General features: G+C 38.6%; 1 long non-coding RNA gene across 3 annotated transcripts in view; it reads right to left on the bottom strand.

Moving 5' to 3' along the window:
- Window positions 1-2,767: 2,767 nt before the first annotated feature.
- The window catches only part of LOC121419857, a 53,864-nt gene continuing 34,998 nt past the window's right edge, over window positions 2,768-21,633 (bottom strand). For all 3 annotated transcript variants that reach the window (XR_005970640.1, XR_005970641.1, XR_005970642.1), the window contains exons 3-4: window positions 5,679-5,780; window positions 2,768-3,173 (exon numbers count right to left, since the gene is read on the bottom strand). This is a non-coding gene — a long non-coding RNA (uncharacterized LOC121419857). The remainder of the gene's footprint in view (window positions 3,174-5,678; window positions 5,781-21,633) is intronic.

Here is a 21,633-nt window from a genome sequence, read left to right as displayed (position 1 = left end):
CTTTTTTCTTTGGCGTTCTTGAAAGGGTATTCTGGGCTGAAATATCAATATTCACTGAGAAAAATGCTGAAATTTCATCAAAATCTGAAGAAAAACAACAACAAAGTTATTGATTTTTTTAAAATTATATTTTGTAAAAAGTTATATGCATGCCTTCATGAATATTCATTAGGTTTGCTGATGATGTCATGTCCCTACTTTCCTTTTTCCTTTGTAATTACCTGAAATCATCATTTCTTCATACATGTGTGTATGCTGTGTGTCAACAAAATAAATTGCAGCAATGATTAATATGCTCAAACATGGTAACAATGTAAAAAAAAGTCGTGCATCATCATTGGACATCTTTTGATACTCCAGGTAAATCGAGAGTAATTTATAGAGGAAATATGCAGAAACCACGAGTTCAACCCAGTTTCATAACAATCCTTGTGAATTTGGGTCTTTTTGTCTACATTGGGATATAAACAATTTTTTCATTTTGTCTACACAGAGAAAAATAAACAAATTCTACTTTCAGTTGGATATAGCCGACATATTTTCGGTGAAAACCGCTTGTCAATGGGAAATTGCCCAGGTATTCATATTGAAGCAGTGCGCCAATGTTTAGAAAGTAGGATCTACATGTAGGTAGGAGTATAATTGAAGACAAGTAGTGCGAACTTTGACCAAAACTAATCCTCTCTTGTCATATTTTCTCTCTCTTTCCGTCCCCCTCTCTCTCTCTGTTATTTCGCAGGCTTGCTCTTAACTAAATTCATTCAAATACACAAAATTCATCTCACTAATATAAGCAGAGCCTTTTGGCAATACTGAATACTGATGAGCGGAAATTTCAGCTGTAATTTTAGTTTTGCTAATTTTGCATAACCACCATTGTATGAAAATCCCCAACTTTTATTTCAGCAACCACTATAATCTTTAAATAATAACCCTTACAAGCAGATATGCTGAAAACAATTTGAAACAATTTGTAGAATTATCTGAATGTTAAAATATCGGTGTAATAGATTACTCATTACTTTTTTTTGGGGGGGGGCATCATCCTCTTAACAAAATCCCTATTTCACATAGCTCTCTTTCTTTTTTATCAAAATTAATTTTTCTCACATTTGTTTCCTCCGAATATTTCTTACCCAACGTTAAAATACTGCCCACTATCAGACAAGGTGGAATTGGTAAAATTTTCCCTTGTTGATTTTCTCTTGCCCACTACCATACAAGAAGAGACAGATTCATAATACACCCCCCCCCCCCCCCCCCGGATATCGCTCACATCAACACGGAAATGCAGGAATAGAAAAGGACAAAATTAAACAAATGCAACTAAATTTAGGTGAGTTTTCGCATGAACTTCCCCTTAACCGTATCGATGAGGAATAAAGGCATTTAAATAGGGCACAGCCATCCTCGCAATCCAACAGAGATCTAGAATAGATAAAGCAGTGTATCCTTGGAAATAATGTTGAAGATAAAACAAGATAAAATACCCTTTTCTTCTAGCATTTAAAACAAAGTCCTTCTGAATCTCGGATTCAAAGGAATATACTACATGTAAGAAATCTCTTTATTAATAGTTAACTCAGCTAACCTCTCAATTTTGTGAGAAAAAACATCCATTCATCAAATCTTTTCTTTATCATGCAAACCAAAAGAAAAATCAAAACCTTAAGTGGTGAAATTTTTAGGATAAAGGATTCAAAATCAGCAAATGCGCTCTGCCTATTCTATGCAAACTTAAGAAGGAAAAACCTTTGAAGATTTTATCTTTACAATTAAAATTGCAAATGCATTGAGATTTATTTCCATAAGAAATCCAATTTTGGTGAAAAGAATTCTATTCAACACAGGTGCCGAAGGGATTTAATGAAATCCTTTAGATGTTTTTTAAGTTAAGCAGAGGTTGGAATACTATTTCATCATATGAATGTATGATGTGATATTGATAGCGTATATGGTGTCAATGCAATGAATACCCTGAATTAATGTTATATTATCTGGAAAATCCAGTAAGGTTATTACCATATTTTAGCTTTGAAACTTTTTAAGAGTTTATTATTCAATCCAAGCTCTCAGGCAAAATGGAAGACACGTTTCCATTTTCGTAATGCTAATAACTTAAGCATATAGAGTGCATGCAATAATATAAATCCATAAACCGCTTTACAGAAACAAAATTATAAATTGATAGTCGAAAGAATAATTTCCTTGTACATCATCGAGGTGACCGCATGTAGGAGGGAATATTTTCTATTTAAAAGGGACAATCTTTTTCTTAGATTCTGTCCAAATTACTTTTGGTATAAATCTAACTAAATTGAGAGTTACAGGGGTTTTTTTTTGCAATAAGTTATAAAGGTTCTTTTTCATTGACATTTCAACAAATTCAAATTGAATATTTACTGAATCAAATACGGTTACATGTGCTTTTTCTAGGATTCTTTTATAGATTTAAAGTTGCTTTATTGCATTAGGTTACAACATTATTTTTTATATATTTTATTGGCCTTTGTACTGAAGTAAAATAATTTACAATGACATTCATGTCCAAGCCAAATTTCTTTTTATACTGGATCGACAGGTGCTTTCCTTTGCAATTTTACTACGGCTATCATTGGAAATGTTTACTTTAAGGAACAACCCCCCACCCCCTTATTTATCTCTAATCGTGGAATGTAAACCCTATCCACCTTACCTTCCTACATTCATTCAGTCCTAATCGAGGGACTTTTTATTCAATTTTAATAGGGCTTTTTTTTAATTTAAGGGCAACCCCTCCCCCCCATGTTTATCTCTAATGGGATAATGTAAACCCTGTCCCCCTCAATTTCTGACGATCATTCAGTCCTATTCGAGGGGCTTTTTATTCAATTTTAATAGGGCTATTTTTTATTTAGGGGCACCCCCCATGCTTATCTCTAATGGGAGAACGTAAACCCTGTCCCCCTTAATTTCTGACGATCATTCAGTCCTACTCGAGGGGATTTATATTCAATATTGATAGGGCTTTTTTATTTTAACTATTTTAGGGGCAACCCCCCTATGCTTATCTCTGATGGGGGGAATGTAAACCCTGTCCCACTTACCTTCTTACTATTATCCAGTCCTATTTGAGTATATCCATAGTAGTCCAAGATTCTTGGGTATGTACAGATAGCTCCATAGAAGGCCTTCTGAGTTAAGCGAGAACAAGAAATATTAATTTCAAGATTAAACGGTGAGCGATTTTGAACAGAAACAGAGGAGAAAAGCAGTGAATATCCAATCCCAGTAGCAACAACCTTTGCACAGAGAATATGGAGATATGGGAGCAGTGTTCTAGCTAAGGCTGCTTTAGAGTTGGTCGCTACGTGTATTTCACGGCAATACAAAGTTTTGTTCGGCCAAGAAGAAAGTGAATGAACTCCATGTAACTATCTGACATTGGCAAACATTTGAAAATAAACTAATATTCATCAAATATAGAAATGCTTCTCTTAAATTATGAATATAAAAAAAGATTAAAGACAGAAATGAGTTCAATTACAATTCTTCTTTGCAAGGACTTGTTTTTTGAACACTTTTCTTTTTAAATCAGTTGTAGTCAGAAGCAGTGTTCTCATAATACGTGGTCAGAAATTTTCTGTACCAGTTGGGCCTGACCAGTGCCGACCACTATCGACTATAGCTCCAACAATGTTTGGAAGCATTAGGCATCATTGGCTGCCAACATAAAACCTAGCAGAGTGAATCAGTCATAGGAACCTACATTAAACGTTTAGAACGATTCACATATCTTTATTTATAAATCCACCTGCCTATAGAAGATGCAGGATCCAAGCATAGTATCCACAATCAAGTTGGTACAGTGGTCTAAAATCCTTTAAAAGCACTCATTTGCAAACAATCACAAGCAGCAGATTGTCCGTCAGAACTTTCACCAATAAGAACTTCATGTGGTACCCAAAGCAAGGTTTCCCTCGCTATGAAGCTCTCTAACGAAACCTCCTCGCATCAAAACAAGTTTCCTTCTCAAGTTCAAAGAAAGGCCAACTCCCAGACCTACTACTGACCTACACGACCTTTGACCTTATGTCTGCTGTCATCGAGGACAGTGAAGTCACCCTCATTTGGCACCAGATTCCCTCCCCTTGATGATAGTCTTTATTTTCAGACTTTATTTCATGAAGGATGGGTGATAGGACACAGAACAAATGTTTTAGTCTTGTGCCAAAAAACTTGCAATCAGAATTTTGCATCTAGTCTAACAAAAACAAAGAAGGCCTTACAACTTCATGAGCTTTAGACAGGTGAAAAAAATTATTGAAAAAATATCTGGAGCAACTTTTTAGCTCGCCCGCCAAAATTTGCTACATTGTGTAAAGCTTACAATGGACCTGTAGTAAAATAATTAGGATACAGCAGCTGTGATTGATTGCAAAGTTGCGATTAATCTAAATTTACCTCAACGCTTTACTTCACAAGTTATTCCGCAAGCCGCAGATTCTGTACTGTATATAGTCTGTAAGATCAAGTCACCTTACTTTGAACTTTAAAATAGGGCTAAAATGCAATAATTCACCCAAGCACAATGAACGCATGACAGACTATGTGGTAGGACGATTCCCACATCAAATGTTCTAAAACTGGATCAATTCCCTGAACAATCGACAGATCTGGGTTAAAAATTACTCATTGTTGACTTTAATTGGAGGTTAACGCGCTCCATTTACTTTGAATAAATCCCTCAAGTGACCCACCTGTGTGGGGTATATGATCTACACCTCCTATACACAGTCCAAGTTTATGAAAATTTGTAATTTTATTTCGCTCAACTTAAGAAATTGCAGTTGGCACTTGTCTAAAAAAAGTTTTAAAAACATGGTTAAAAGCGAGGTTGAAATAGATTTAACACAACTGTATTTTGAAATAAACTAGGGTTTAAAAAGTTGACCAGTTACAGCCCTAAACTATGACCCTGAACCGATTTCCTTAAACCAGTTTATTAAACCTAATTAGAAGATCGCTTTGCTTGCATTCTCATCACCATCAGTCTCCTGAACTGGTTTTCAGAACCACTTCTCGTAAAGCAGTCTTATACCAGAGCCACATTTGCTCTACGGCGGCCGTACAGCGAGTCAAAAACAACCGTTTCAACATTTTTTGTAATAGCTCGATTATGGCAGTTTGAATAAAACGGCTGTTTTTTTATCATGTGCTGTACGGCCACCGTAAAGCAAATTTGACTGAGGTATCATTGGTAGGGGAATGCTCTCAGAAAGTCAAATGTTTCCCACAAAATTTGAAACTGCAGGATCATTTTTTTTTTCAAATTTTCCAGGGGAGTTTTGATGGAATTTATGGAAACTTAAAAGGTCACATTTTCTACACAAATTCGCAAATTGCTTGTCGACCTCAGTGAATTTCTGCTGCATAAATTTCACAAACTAAACATGTAGTGTTGCCAATTTGAAGAATAAAAAACCTGAGGATTATTTCATGAAGTGAACATTCAAGTGATTTTTCTCCGACTAGGCCTATTGCTATAAGCTGTCAAGTTGCTTGAATCTGAGTGGTTCAGAGCAACTTTGTCAGTGAAAACTACTATTTGCCTCATCAAACACCCCCCCCCCCTCCCCAAATAGGAGATTCAAATAGCTCATTTCTCTGAATGGTTTTTACAGAGAGTGAACACTTACCTCTTTACTATAGTGGGTTGTTTGGCAATAAAAATAAAACAGACATTAAGACCTGATTTATTCCACAATAAATTCCATTAGATTCCAGCTCTGGAATGGGATCTGCAAAGAAAAAAAGTGAAAGAGAAAAAAACTCATAAGTGAAATGGTGGGGAATGGTACTTTATAGAATATATTGGGAGAGGTATTTTATAAATGAATTCCATAAGATTCCAACTCTAGAATTTTAATTCTTTCACGGAGAAAGGCAGTACGAAAAATCATGTGTTATCGTCACATGATTAAAGAAAATAGGCTACATGATCTATATCAATGTGTGTAACAATGTTTAAAAACAGATAACGTCCTAATATAATCATCTCAGAAGCATATCAGTGAACTCCATGAAGGATAACAAAAAGGTTTCATGACATCTGTAAAATAGTTCACCAACACATAGTTATCATGCATTGCCATCATGAAGATAGATGATCAAGTTTAAAGAAAATACTTTGATAACTGAGAAGTTTAAGCAAATTGCAATTGCATGCAGTTATTATTGAGGTAATTATGTCAAGGAGTGGTAACTCTCATGGTCATGATGCTCTACAGCCAATCAAAATCAGGGATTCTATGTATAATACCATGTATGATAAAGCAAATGCCAGGAAACCTTCAAGTCACAACCAATCTTTCACTCATCTCTTCCTACCCTATCTTCCTTCAGATCCATCCTTCCCTTCATCACTGATCCTTGATAAATAGATAATCCCTTCAATCTTATGCCCATTTTTCCTATTCTATCCATCTTTCTTTTTACTATCCATCAATCCATCCCTTCTTCCCTCCACCACTGAGCTGGATGAATCAAATTGTCCTTCAAACTTTCCCCCTCTCTTCCTTTCTACCTTTCTTTCTTTTACAATCCACCCTTCCCTTCATCCTGCAACTGACCTAAAGAATCTGATATTTCCTTCAATATTTCACTCCATCTTTCTTCCAATTCTGTCCATCTCTCTTTCACTACCTATCCATCCCTTCTTCTCTCGACCACTGAGCTGGATAAACCAAACTGTCTTTCAACCTTATACTTACTTATCTTATAGCTTCCACCCTTCCCTTCAACCTGCACTCACTGACATGAAGAATCTGTTATTTCCTTTAATCTTTCACTCATCTTTCTTCCAATTTTATCCATCTCTCTTTCATTATCCATCCATCCCTTCTTCCCTCAACCAACTGAGCTGGATAAACCAAACTGTCTTTCAACCTCATACTTATGTATCTTATAGCTTCCACCCTTCCCTTCAACCTACACCATTGATATGAAGAATCTGATATTTCCTTTAATCCTTCACTCATCTTTTCCCATTCTATCTCACCTTCCCCCTCCATCTATCCCTCCATCACTCCTTCCCTAACTTTGATCTGAACTCTTGTTTTTTCCTGCCAGCCACCTTCTCACTCGACTGCTCCTCACATCAGGCGCGCTCAAACGCTTCCTTCCTCAAAACATATTTTGCAAACCTGGAGGTCCGCGAAGGGGGAGCGCCCCACGAAAAGCAAGAGTCTAACCTTCTGTTTTATTCTGATTTATCTCTCAATTTTGTTTTATATTGTCATATTATCCCTTTCTTCAGAGTTCTCCAGAGCGAAAAATAGAGATCAAAACTACATGTACATTCTGGGGGTCTGTGAGGGGATTGCCTGACCAAAATTAAGAGTCTAACTTTTTGTTTTTAATCTGTTTTACCTCTACATTTTGTTTTGAATTGTGACATCGTCCTTTACTCCAGAATTCATTAATTGAACCATGAAGGGCATTTAACATATTTTGCAAGCCCGGGGTCTGCAAGGTGGTGGGGGGAAGTGCCGTGAAAAAGAAAAGCTCTTAACTATATTCTGCTATTTTTATTCTTTTTTAATTAAATTTTAACATGAAGGTAACTTAACCAAGTCAGTGAGGAGGGGTGTAAGGGGGAGTGCCAGGCCACGTTTTTTTTTTTTTTGGGGGGGGGGCTACTTTTCATATATTATTGCCTACATCTGCAATATTCCCAGGGCTCCCTTTTTTTTAGGTTTCCATGGATCTTTTGAGCATTTTGGGGGCTAAATCACCCCCCCTGCCCCTGTGTAATTCTTTTTCCTTCAGGGAGTGCCCCATGAGTCTAGATACTGTTTACCATCTCATTTTTTTATTGGGATATTACCTTTTTCTACAAAGCTTTTAATATATCTCCCATGAAAATTTTATCATGAAGGGAACAAAACATCATATTTTGCAAGCCAGTTGAAAGGGGAGCACCCCATGAAAAATTAATAAGACTCTGTGAGTAGCATATTCCATTCTCTTATTGTGATCTCATCCCTTTTTCTTGAGTTCATGGGATTTCCTTAATTAAATTTTTACAACGAAGGAACAAGCCCGGGGTCTTCAAGGGGGAGTACCCTATGAGAACAAAGGGATTTTCCGTGTCAAATTTTACAAGGGAATGGTCAATGGATGATGAAAATAGAGGATTAGTACATTTTATGCAATCTACTTTTTACGAGATTTCAGTAAAAACCTACAAAAGTGAACCTCCAGTTTAACTCTGCATCAGGATCATATGCATCACAGATTCATATCTATTTTTCTGTTTTTGTTGTTGTTTAGTTCAGTATATCTAATTCTGTTCTAGTCAAAGTAAGTCCTCCCAGATTTAACCAATGTCATTTTTATTTAATATATACAAGCACTGTGACCTTCTCCAGGTTCTACACGTACGTAGCAATTGTTCTATATAACAATTTTACATTAGAGTAAAAAAAAATGCATGTTATTTGAATGACATGTGTAGAAGTAAATACCACTTTCCTAAAGCACTTTTCAGTTGGAAGACCATGTAGTATATAAAACACATACAAATTATGATGTGAGTGGTATAATACTGCATTACCAATATTGACTAACTACCCATCTTAATTTAACCAACAAAAAAACAAACAAATGAGACAATTTCAAAAATGTCGTTCCGGTCAAAGAATGTTTGAATAATTTTTTTAGTGAGTACAAAGGCACTTCCTATGAGGGAGTGATACTATGAAATTTCTCTTTCGCATGCTATACAAAAACCTGGTTTCAAGAAACAAATAAATGAATAAGACTGAAACTGAAGCTTTCAGAATAAATGTAGTTCGGGTCAAGCATTGTCTTTATGTGATTGGCAGAGCTACCCTGGCCAAAAACCTGCCTACATCATTATTGGTTGGGTAGTCTGGGCTCTAGTTTACCAATTTTCTGTGTCATCTTCCTTCTACTCGGAAAAAAACATAACCCATTGAACCCCGATACATGTATGAAAAAAATGACAATGTGATTGTAAAAAGGTTAACTTTAAGCAGAAAAACTGAATAAAAATCAGCCACCCCCCCCCCCCATTCACCTTCTACTCATTACATCATGTCTATCTTTTTCCCCTCCCCTTCTATACCTTCCTCCTCTTCTCTTCCCCTCACCTCCTCCTCCTCCTGCCTCTTCATTTGCACTTCTCTCCCTCTTCCTCCCCCTCCACAGCCCCCATCCATTCCTCCCCTCTTCTCCTTCCTCCCTCTACACCCTGCCCCCCAATCGTCATCCCTTCTTCTCCTAACCCCCCCCCCCACTCTTCCTCCCTATTCTCCTTACTCCCCTACACAGCCCCCATCCCTCCCTCCTCCTTTCCTTCGTCCCTCTACACCCCACCCCACCCCCATCCCCCTTCTCCTCACTCCCCTCCCTCCTCCTTTCCTTCCTCCCTCTACACCCCTTCCCCCCTCCTTCACCCCACTCCCCCTCCCTCCTCCTTTCCTTCCTCCCTCTACACCCCACCCCTTCCCCCCTCCTTCACCCCACTCCCCCTCCTTCACCCCACTCCCCCTCCCTCCTCCTTTCCTTCCTCCCTCTACACCCCTTCCCCCTTCTTCACCCCACTCCCCCTCCCTCCTCCTTTCCTTCCTCCCTCTACACCCCACCCCTTCCCCCCTCCTTCACCCCACTCCCCCTCCCTCCTCCTTTCCTTCCTCCCTCTACACCCCACCCCTTCCCCCCTCCTTCACCCCACTCCTTCCCCCCTCCTTCACCCCACTCCCCCTCCCTCCTCCTTTCCTTCCTCCCTCTACAACCCACCCCACCCCCATCCCCCTTCTCCTCACTCCCGTGCCCTGTTAATGGCAAAGTTACAATAATTCTAACTCTTGAAACAGGCCCCTGGATCCACTTATGACATTTATGCGAACTGTGCCACCTGATTGGCCTAACCCATTACTCCATATTGGAGACGTCCCACATTTGATCAAAAACCTGATAAATGATATCACTGTGAATTGGCCTGTAAATATACAACCTCATTTCTGCATGTTGTGGGCGTCCCGCTTAAATATATATCACATGATCTAAACCTTGGCAAATTATATCATCAGGAGTTGGCTGATAATGCATGGCTGGAAAATGGAAACCTGGGCCCCGTCTTACAAAGAGCTGCGATTGATCCAATCAACCACAACTATGGACGACCAGCAACGTCAACATCTAAAATGCAAATTTGTCCAAAATATTTTCTAGATATGATGTATATTCATACATTCATCATTCTCGTGAAGATTCAGTGTGATTCTCTTTGTTTACTATGGAGATTGAGCAAATTTCTTGTAGAAAAAAATTATGACGGTATGGATGGATTTCCATAGAGTTGAGATTGATTTGATCAATCGTAACTCTTTGTAAGACGGGACGCGGATACCCTATGTTTGATTATCATTGGTGGGTTCATACAGTACATTTCAAAAACACATTAAAGATAAATTCCCGTTTTGGTAACGATCTCAAAATGACTTTTTACAAAATCTAATATAATGACCACCCAAGTGTCTGTTTGTATGAATAAAAAATGTGCCAAAGGATTCTGGAAGAAATTGTGTAATTGCTGAGAAATAAGCAAAATAAGCACGGATTCGGTCACTTCCGTCGGGTCTTTATTCCAGCAATAATAATACACTGTCCCATGTGTGCCTATCTGTGTTGGTGATCTTCAGTGTGAACATTTTTCAGCGTAGATTTCAAGATTTCACAAAGTTCAGTTTATGTAATTGTACCAGATCTAGATCCTCGATGATATTCTGACATTTAAGCCTGGTTTTACAGACTTTCTCATGAAATGAGTGTTTACTGCATCTACTGGCATTCCTCTTTAATTTGACAATCAGACATGAATCAGGAGAAAGAAATTCATGCAAATTTCTCTATCATAAAAGGGGGAAGGATGAAGGAAAGAAAGGAAAGGGAAACTTGGGTCATTTGTACCCTATTTTAATGAAATAAAAATTATAAATTTGCAATTTCAGCCCCTCCCCCTAAAATGGAATACCCTGGCATTGCCGATTAAATTGTTGCATCGATTTTTCTCATTTTTAAAAGAAATAAATTACTGGCATGACATGCAATAGTGTACTAAGGAACTATCATTATAATGTCAATGCAATATTCACTAATTCATGAATATTTCTGTGAAAAAATGTTATTCTCTTTGTTAAAAAAAATATTCTTTTATAATCTAGACCTATATAAGGGCAGTGGATTAAAAGTCATCAAGCTACATGTATACTGCAAAACCTCTAGGATATTCATGACATTTAAAATTAGATAAAGATTCTAGCTTGGACGTAGACAAAATACAGCTTAGAATACAATGACATTTCTGACGTTTCATCTGATCAGGGGAACCGAACTAGTTATAATGCAAATGATCAGCAGTAATACTGACAAAAATATAGCACATCCCCACTGCAGGCAAAACAATGATTACCCTAACCAGGAAAAAGGAGTGTTCATAACACTGCTAATAGGGTGCTAAAACTTACACCACTTGGTTTCCCTAGAGGACCACACCTTGAGGCAATAAAATTACACCATAGAGATTGAATATAATGCCAAACAGCATAAAATGAATAATATAAAGTGTTGTGTAATAACACCAACAGGTATTCAATTAAAACCAATAAATTAACACCACAGTAAAATGACTAGTGTTGTGCTCTGTGTACATTACACTTGGTGTACACAGTTTTTGCTGTGAATGTTCAAGATTCGGCAGTGTGAACGGTGCAGGGTAGATCACTCCCAGTAAAATAGATTGTCTGAAGCTAGCAGACAGTCTAAGTCGAGCAGGGAATAAAGCGAGCGGCCAATTTCAATCTGGAGGCAAACATAGTCGATTGTTCATGCTCTACTTAACAGCCTCATACTGTGATAGCCTACAAGACAGCCGTTTTTTCTACCATTCTTTTTTTCTTTCTCTCTCTCTCTTTCCTTTCTCTCTTAATAGTGGAAAAGTTCAGATTCTTACTCCATAGCTTTTCTCTGTACTGACAATATTTCTACACTGTTTCTTTGTTTACGTTCATATTTCTTTCATTACGGTATATTTTGTTTATTGATTAATCATTTTTACTGTCCTTTCGTATATATATTCATATTTTGTTCATAAGTAATTGTAAAGTGCATATAGAACTATATTAGTTAATATGCGCTTAGTAAAATCCTTCCATCATTAATTTCTTCCCTCTGATTTTTGTGCCCTTTCTTTGTTATTACTGACATCATCCTTTCTTTCAATTTTCCTACTTCTCTCCCCTGATCTTGTTATTTTCCTTCCTTTCTTTAATCACACATTCCCCTGTTTTATCTGCCATATTAGCACATGCATTTCCAATATACCGCATGGCACATCATATATGATCCCTCTTATTTTTTCCCCTTGATTACTTGCAACTTTCCCCCTTGATTACTTGCAACTTACAAAGTTGCAATTAATTCCTCCATGCCCCCCCCCCCTCCCTTTCTGTTGAAACTCCGTTGCACAATGCTTCTTTTCATAAAGCCAGTTTAAAATAAAACATTGTCCTATTCAATATTCATGAGGGCATTTTATTTGGACATATTTCTCTCTGCACTCTACATGTTTTTTTTGCTTCGAAATTCTCTCTTAGTTAATATAATTAATTTGAATGCACCAGACATACATGTATATTGACAGGCCATTCCAACTAAATGGTGACATTTTTCACAAAATCATTTCATGTGAATGTAGAATTCAAAGATCAGTTGGTGTGTCTAAAAGCAGGCTGTTTCAGCTAAACCAATGCAATTGACCAAAAGGCATCAAGGTGGAGCGTCATGGCCCAGTGGATCAGTCTCCGGACTTTGAAACAGGGTCGTGGGTTCAAATCCCAGCCATGGCGTAATTTCCTTCAGCAAGGAATTCATCCACAGTGTGCTGCACTCGACCGTGGTGAGGTAAATGGGTACCGGCAGGAAGTAATTCTTAAAAAAGCTGTGTGCACCGAGAAGGTAGCCTAGCTTAGCTGGGTAATAATAGCAGGGCCTGCTGGGAGAACAGTTTTCGGAACTGAAGTGGCTACCCTGGGTAAATATACCTTTATTATTATTATTATTATTATTATTATTATTATTATTATTATTATTATTATTATTATTATTATAAGGTGTCAATTGAAAGAATAGGGGGTCTTCCTCCTCCCTCCCTCCACTCATCCCATCACCCCCTCCCCATCTAATTTCCCCATACTAAATTACTAAATGAATTTAATTACATTTACCTCCGTAGTGACATCACACTGTTGTATGCGGCATACCTGACCTAGATGCCATAAAATCTGGGTTTAAACCACTAGCATTATCGGGGGGGGGGGTGTTTCACAAAGCTGTTCGTAAAATTACGCACAACTTTACACACGACTGGAACATGTTCTGAGGTCATAACTGAATTACACAGGGATATGACATAGCGCAAGAAAGGATCACCAGTCGCGCATCATGGAGTCATTCGTATCTTACGAACAGCTTTATGAAACACCCACCAGGAAGTACAAGGAGGTGGCAAGAAAGTACCCACTTGGTTCAACCTTTCATTTTTCACTACTCTCTCTCCCCACTGGAGTCTACAAGCCCATGTCTTTCATTTTTTTCCCCCATAGTCAATAGCTCCCAAAGCCACCCCTCACCCACCCCCACCCCCTCATTCAGAAAATTTAAATAAATTGCCCTTAAAATGGGAACATGGAATTCATGAACAGAAAATAGAAAACTAGCTAGCTATTTTAGAATAAGTGAAATAAAAAAGATACCCCTCCCCCTTGCAATAGAAAAAAAAGTAACTTTATATTGGTCTTGTTGTCAGTCTGTTGCCCCTACCCCCCCCCCCACCACTCCCCACCCCTCCCCCTCATACTAACACCTATTTCTCTCTCTTTCTCTCTCACACTCTCTCTCTCTCTATTTTTCAGTGTCTTTCTCATCCCCTCCCTCTTTATAACTCCATAAAATGATTTATCTCTCTACAATACAAAAGAATACCACCAAGAGGGAACATAAAAGCACACCAGACATTACGTCAGCGCCATTTTTATCATGTTCCCTTTATTCCTATTTTCATGTCTGTCACAATAGAATAACCTTTTTCGAATGTGAAACACTGTTTTCTTGGATGCACTATCGGGCGACCTACATTCTAAAAAAAAAATAAGTCGGCTTAATGAAAAAGAGAATGAACAAAAAATGACCAACAAGATTCCATATCAAATGATTCATCTAGTATCAACATTAATGCAAATTCAGCTGAAATAAAATCAACATTTTGTTAGTAATCTCTTGAAAATAAAATCCAAGGTCATCACAGGAAAAAAAAAATCATTACCATTTTTGGTATCTACTTATCACAACTCAATGCCTAAATCTGCAATACTGGATAAGTTTCTACATTACAGTAAATCAGGATTTTACAAGGCTCTTTTGACCTTTCTTGTTTATGAGCTAAAATAAAAAAATGTCTCTCTCTTAATAAAAGTTAGAAACTACAATTTATTGATTAAAGCATCATAAATTTCTTTTCCCTTCTCAATTGGTCGAGGACCGAAGGGGGGGGGGAAGCTTCTCAGACGGGGTCCCTTCATTAACATGTTATTTGTTATGATTTCTTCCCCAAGTAATTTAGATGTTCCTATGGATGAAACTTCCTTAGTACATATGTAGGTTTGAGTGCAAACTTTCAAGATGCAAAATACAAATAGAACCAACACAGATAGTCACATATGGGGCAATAGATTGCAGGATAGTCTTCTCTCAAGTCTTACCAAGCTCTATGCCAAACTTTTGTTCACCCTTGAAGCAAGTTCTGATCATTTCTGTCCAGTCAGACTCATTTCAAATTTCAAAGACCCCTATTTAATTTTTCTTTATTAGCTTTTACACCCGAATTTCTCTAAAAAAAAATCTTAGAATTCAAACAAGAATTTGAAACCTACCAGAGAGGCTGAACCAGAAAACAACAACAAAAAATCTTGAACATGGCGCGATCGATCTCAGAGATTATGCTGACGGCTTGTAACATATGACCTATTGAGCATTGTTATAATGCAAGCTGGATCTACCCCTTGTGAGCCCCCTCAGACAGCGTTCTGAAGCCTGTTGTTCAAAGTTTACATGTCTGGCTTTAAAAATAGTACACGGTGTGCCAACAAAAGGGAGCCATGAATATTTGATCACAGTAAAGATTGCAATGCAAGCCTGACATCAATCTGGCAAATGTAAATCTGGCCTTTAAAATTATAGGCTTTAGGGGTTGATCATGACCCCCCCCCCCCCCTCCTCCCTTTCCAATCCAAATGTACAGATTCACAATCAAATCATGTAAACTTGAAATGAAGAAAAGTTCTATTCAACTCTGATATGAAGATGTTTGCTTTATAGGCTGGTTGTAAAAGCCTGCTTAATTGTTTTTGGGCCCTTCTCCCCCCCCCCCCTCCAATTTATGACAAAAAATCAAGAGGAATATGCTATTCGGTCAGTATATGATTCTATTGACCATAACAAAGATCTATCCAGAGTGAATGCAATTTCTGGAGTGATCAGATATCTATTTTTTTCATTTATTTTCAAGGGCTACTTTTCCAATCCTGTTTCAATCTGCAACATTGGAAAAGTTTTAATATTTCCATGGTTCTTTTGAGCATTTTTAGGGATGAAATTGCCCCCAAGCCCCCCCCCCCCATGTAATTTTTCCCCTGAAATGGAGAGGTCACATAATTACAGAAACCCTGGGGTTGCATAACCAATGAACATTCCATAATATAAATATTCTCCAAATGAAATGACCTTATCAATAATTAATCAAGAAGATAAAAATATAAATCATTAGGAAGATTGTCACCATTGAGGTTGTAACACTGCTCTACAGCTATGCCTATTTTGGTTGCCTACATGTATCTCCCATGTCTACGGAATAACAATTTCCAGAAAAAAAAAAAATGATTGACTTTTCTAAAGTAAAATTTGATGTATGATTGGGATCATGATCTGATTTGCACCAGAAGGTTGTTACTGTAATAGATGGATTTATGCCTTTTAGGTTCTGAATAGATCATAATACAATAAAAACGTCAAATGTACCATATGGGACTAATGGATCTCAAATTTCAAGCCTGGGTTGCATGTCATGTACTGAAGCGAGTTTTCACTGACAACTGTTACAAGCTACTGAAAAGTCTGAAATCCTTGCATCTCATTGGCTCAGCAAATATAATAAGTCAGTTAAAACCTCTTTGCTGTTTGCTTCATGAAACAATTACCAGGTGAGCGTTTCATGGAGAACTTTTCACTGAATAATATGCTCTATGCCAATCGGATGCAAGGATTTCAGTAGTTCATAACGTCAGTGAAAACCATTTGACTATTTGCTTCAAGAAACACCTCTCCAGCTGAAGGTTTCACGAAGCAATGAAGTTGGTTATTTCATTGACTAATTTGCTCTGAACCAATCGGATGCAAGGATTTCAGTAGCTTATAACAGTTGTCAGTGAAAATCCCTTGATTATTTGCTTCGTGAAACGCACATCCCTGATCACCGAGCCGTGAGACCAGACATGACATCATGGCTATTAAATCTTGTGTCAAAATGCTAGACATGTTGGTAGCTAGACAAACACTACTGAAGGAACAGGGTCCAACTAATATCAATTTATTTTGAGCAAACATACAGAAGAGAAGAAAAACAAGGGGCATATTCACCGACAGTCTGCTGGTTTAATGGCTTGATGCTATTACGGGCCTCTTAAGGGGAGGAGTCTGCACAATGACGCTGAATTAATTTTATCGCAGCTGAGTTCTGATGCAATTTTGCACCAAACAGCATCTAAAATTAATGTGTCTACAGCAAAAAATATTAGAAATCATATATGTACTAAATTTTCAAGCAAACCCAGAGTACTCCTGCAAGGTTTTAAATTATAACCACTTTAACAATGAGGAAATTTGAAGAAATTGAGAAAAATAAAATGTTATCTAACTGTTATTAGACAGATCTGGACTCAAAATTTGATTTAAAAAAAGTATGAATGTCGCTATTCGGATCATTCAGTCGGGAATAAAAGACTTGGGTTGTGTTCAATGGTGAAAAATCAGGATCTAGACCAACACCTGCGCATACCAGAGTAAGTCACATCAGGATATCTAGGAGGAATTGACCGGTTTTTTGCCTTTCAATGATCAAGTTTTGACATTTTCCACCGGAACTCTACTAACTTCATCTCGGTGAAGATCAGCCTCGGTTTGCTCTTTATTTATTTTGTTTTTTTCAATCACAATCACCGTTGCTTCGTCAGGCAAATTATGAAAGTGAGCACGAAGGACTGAGCGGTGAAATTATAAGAGCCAATGAAAAAGGGCGAGAATGGGGACCACGGACGATCGGGAGGGCGACCCCACGCGCCGAGACTTTTTAAGCGATCTTTTTCCCAGACGAAGGGAAGAGAAGCCCCTACAACTGGCTCAGGACTTCTCCAGGGGAGTGACAGAAAGAGAGAGGGAAAGGGAGAGAGAGAGAACATGAATGCAACGTACATTCCAACATGTTCCGGCCGCATGTATGTTCACCGCGACCCCAAGCGACACGCACACTGATTTGCCTCATTTGCATATTACTAGGGACAGACACACACACACACAAGTCAGTCTCAAAGCTCTGTTGCTCTCTCTCCTAACCTAATGCCTTTACAGTGCCTGACTAGCTCGCTGTCTGGCTTTTACTATTGCAAGCACTCTCTTCCTCCTCAATTCGCGATTTTACTATTCTTTTCTTTCCGAGGGTCCTACAGGCAGGCGGGTCACCGTGCCGAACGTTTGGCCGCCATTTTGAACACCACGTGGACAAATTCGCTAAAGGCCTATGATATGAAAGAGAATTCGTCTTTCAAAAATTACAAGCCATTAAATTTATCTTTCCAATAAATTTTTTTTTTTAATGAACAGAATATAACAAGGAAACGTTCTAAAGTGTTATAAAATGATAAACGATAAAATGTGTTTCACGTTACTATTCTGACATGATTTCGATGGAAATGGGAGTTGTCTTCTTTTTCTTCTTTTAAAGAAGGGTATGGGATATTTTTTTAGTTTTGCTCTTTTTTTTGGGGGGGGGTCTAGAAGACATAGAGGGGCACTTTTCATGCATTGGGGGGAGGGGCTGTGTCCCCCAAAATAATCAGAATTAGGAGCTATACTATCAAACCACACATTAAACATTTCTTAGCCAACTTAATCATAGAATATTTTCAATGAACCCATTTCATAGGCAAAATTATACTGCGGTATCAAATTTAACGATTCCCTTTTTAGGATGTCGTGTCTGCCCGGGAGTGCAATATGTCATGTTAAAGCCAACTTTACAAATTAATTTTGAATTATATACTTTTTAATGATAAACTCTGCATAAAATGTGTGGGTAATAATAATTAGGGCAGACCATTCGGAGCTAAGTAATACTTGGTCTCTAATAATTATTTCCCGAACAGCATATATAGCTTGAATTATATACTTTTTAATGATAAACTCTTGATAAAAAGTGTGGGTTATAATAATTGGGGCAAAGCGTTACGAGCTTAGTAATACTTGGTCTCTAAGAATTATTTTCCTAACAGCATACACTTTGAAAAGGTACTCAGGGATAAGGTTGAAAAGAATTTGATATCAACGTTAAGAACTACCTGTGTCGTGGTGTTGGTGTCCTATTCTTGTCTCGTACGATTACAAGCCTCTCATAGCAGCCAATTCTGCTTTTTCTTTCTCTCCCTAGCTTTTAATAAAGCACCGTTATTGATGGTTTCAAATTTCCTCCAATGGAAGATATCATTGTATTGAAGTCAAGAAATGGTGGAGTAGAAAGTTACATCCCCTTCGCACGTTCTGGTAATAAAAGAGAAAAGGCCCGAATCGCCGACTGCATCTCGCGTCCCTATTCGAGCTCTTGCGAAAACTACTGTGGCACTTACAAACTCTGGGACGCATCCTACGGAAATAATCTCCTTGACAAAGATTGAGGAAAGAGGAAAATGACTACTTGATCCTTATCCAAACCATTCGCATAAAAATGACTTAACCGAAAAGATGCATAAATTTTAAATATCCGCTTTAAAAAGTTATAATTCCAAGCCAGAAAAAGAGGTAGGTTAAAAATGAAAAGAGCCAGATAATTGAAGCAGTTTATATATATATGTCTTTATATTCCTCTCAAAATATCCAAATAACGGTTCGCGTAGGAAAAATAGTCCGTTTTTCGCAAACATCGCCGCCAAGAGTTGAGACATTGACAACCTTTAGTCAGACTGAAGACATTCCGACACATGCGCAATAATGTTAACGTTCGGGAACTTTCAGACATGTTAATTTCTGATCGCCATCTTGGAATAATATGACTGCCACACCTTCCCGACAAAAGTGAGAGATACCGAGCGAAAGAAAGAAAAAAATAAATGGAATCACGTACATGAGCACATTAATGGTTTATCTAGGGGAAAAACATGCATAGAAAGGGCAGACAAGATTATAGAAAGGCCGTTTTTCAGAAAGCCTGAATTTAGGGCGCAAAACGGGGGAGAGAGCGCACGCCATGTGTGCGACGACAAGTCACGAGAGCAAAAACCCGCCATGCCATAAGGGCGTTGTTGCCCTGCGTCATGTCTACTGTCTTGTGTGCGTGAGCGCCATTTTCCTTTTCAACAAAGCTATGGCACACTGTCTGGCTCACACCCTAACCGACCCATGCACTATGCTTTATGGCGGGCGCCCAGAATGTTCCAACAGAAATTCACATTGCCTTCCAAAATCCCTGAACTTTGTCCCAATATAATCACGAGGAGGGAAAGAGGGAGGGGGAGATGTAAGGAAAAAATACAGCACATAATGTCAGACTAAACTCATTCATGTCACATATTCTGCTCACCTATGGGCCGGCTTTCGACGTATAAGGCGACCGAGCAAAAGAAATTTCCCAGACAGGACACAGTGTATAGGTAGGTCCATAGGTAAACGACACAATTCAGCATAGCCTGTAGTAGTCTCCATATAACATTGTATCCGACATGGCTGTGTGCTCGTTGGCCAGCATGCTTTCCTTGCAAGAGATTGTGAGAGAAAAGGGTTGCCCCGCACTGCCACTCCGGCATGCTACACATGTGGCTCACACGGATAGAAAAGAAAAGGAGTCTGAATGAACAGTAAACTTAGAACATTCACAGAGAATTCATGTTACCTGACTTGCGATCGTCTCGACGGCAGCACGCGCCTTCCACCCCCAAAATGGGCGCCAATTTCCACGCCGGGCAAGAGGCAGAAACAACCGAGTTCCTTTCCCCCGACTGTGTGTACTGGAGCACTCATTGGGGAGAGACACGTAGAGAGGTTGAATAGAGAGAGAAAGAACGAAAGAATGAGGGGGGAAAAAAGACTCGGCTAGATTGAGCAGCGAATGCTCTGAATGCTAATAGTTGACCTCAGGTCAGCAGACGTCTAACTCAAATCCGGGGGTCCACACTCCTAGACTGCGGGCCGGGTAGCTGCGAAGCAGCAATAACCTGGTAGAGCTGCGACCTGAATTTGAACATTACACCAACCAGAGGGGCATTTTAAGGTCCCTTCTCAGAGAAGGCTATCCTTCGAACCTGTCTTGTCCAGGCTGGTATAGCAAGATTACATTCAATCCCCCTCTCTCTCTCGCTTTCTGTCATTCTTGTTCCTCTATCCCACAACACACACGCACTCAGCATATGTACAAGCAAGCTCTCAAACGAGGTGCAGCTACTAGCTTCTCACATACTCTACATACATGTACTATATACGCACAGTTTCAACACTCTGGAAATGCGACCGGGGACTTACAGTACGAGCGGAAAGGAGTACATATTGAACGTGTCTGGCTGGCTGTGTGCAAAAGTGCACTTGGATTTCAAATACAATCTATCTCACTCTCTACCTCTCTCTATTTCTCTGCCTCTCACACACACACACACAAACACGCGCCACACACACCTAGTCAAATAATAGTCTAGCCAATCGTCTTTATTCGCTGCCTAGGCGAGACAATACGTATTTACAGTTCAATTCAGCCAGGTTCGATGTTCAAGCCGCACTCTGGGCACAGCCCAACCTCGGCCAAATGCACAGAAAACCATCCAGACACCTTTAGAATGGCAATAAACTCTTTACAATCCAACGAAATAGGCAATGCATTGACAGAATCTGAAAAAAAAATATACATATAATAAATATGATGGATTGGTGAAGCTCAATAGAAATAAAATCAATAAAAGGCCTATCAATGCCATTACAGGAGGGATGTTTGTACAAGTTCAACAGAATAAAAACAAGCTGATGTCATAAAGGATAATAGTAGATGTAATCAACAAACTAGATGCACTAACTAAATTGAGTGTGTCATGCCTGAATATGTCATTGACGAGAGTTTATTAGCATCAGACTTGAGACTGTAAAGCAAAAGCAAACTTGAGACTGAAGAGCGAGACTATTTTCCACTTGAACTAGGCAGTCTGGGCTGAGGGACTGTGCACATTGCAGTGAATGTATGCACATTGATTCAGGGATAAGGAGGCC

The sequence above is a fragment of the Lytechinus variegatus genome, chromosome 8 (genome assembly GCF_018143015.1).
Source record: "Lytechinus variegatus isolate NC3 chromosome 8, Lvar_3.0, whole genome shotgun sequence".
NCBI lineage: Eukaryota > Metazoa > Echinodermata > Echinoidea > Temnopleuroida > Toxopneustidae > Lytechinus > Lytechinus variegatus.
Note: the sequence above shows the minus strand (reverse complement) of the source record. Positions and strands in the feature narration are given on the sequence as shown.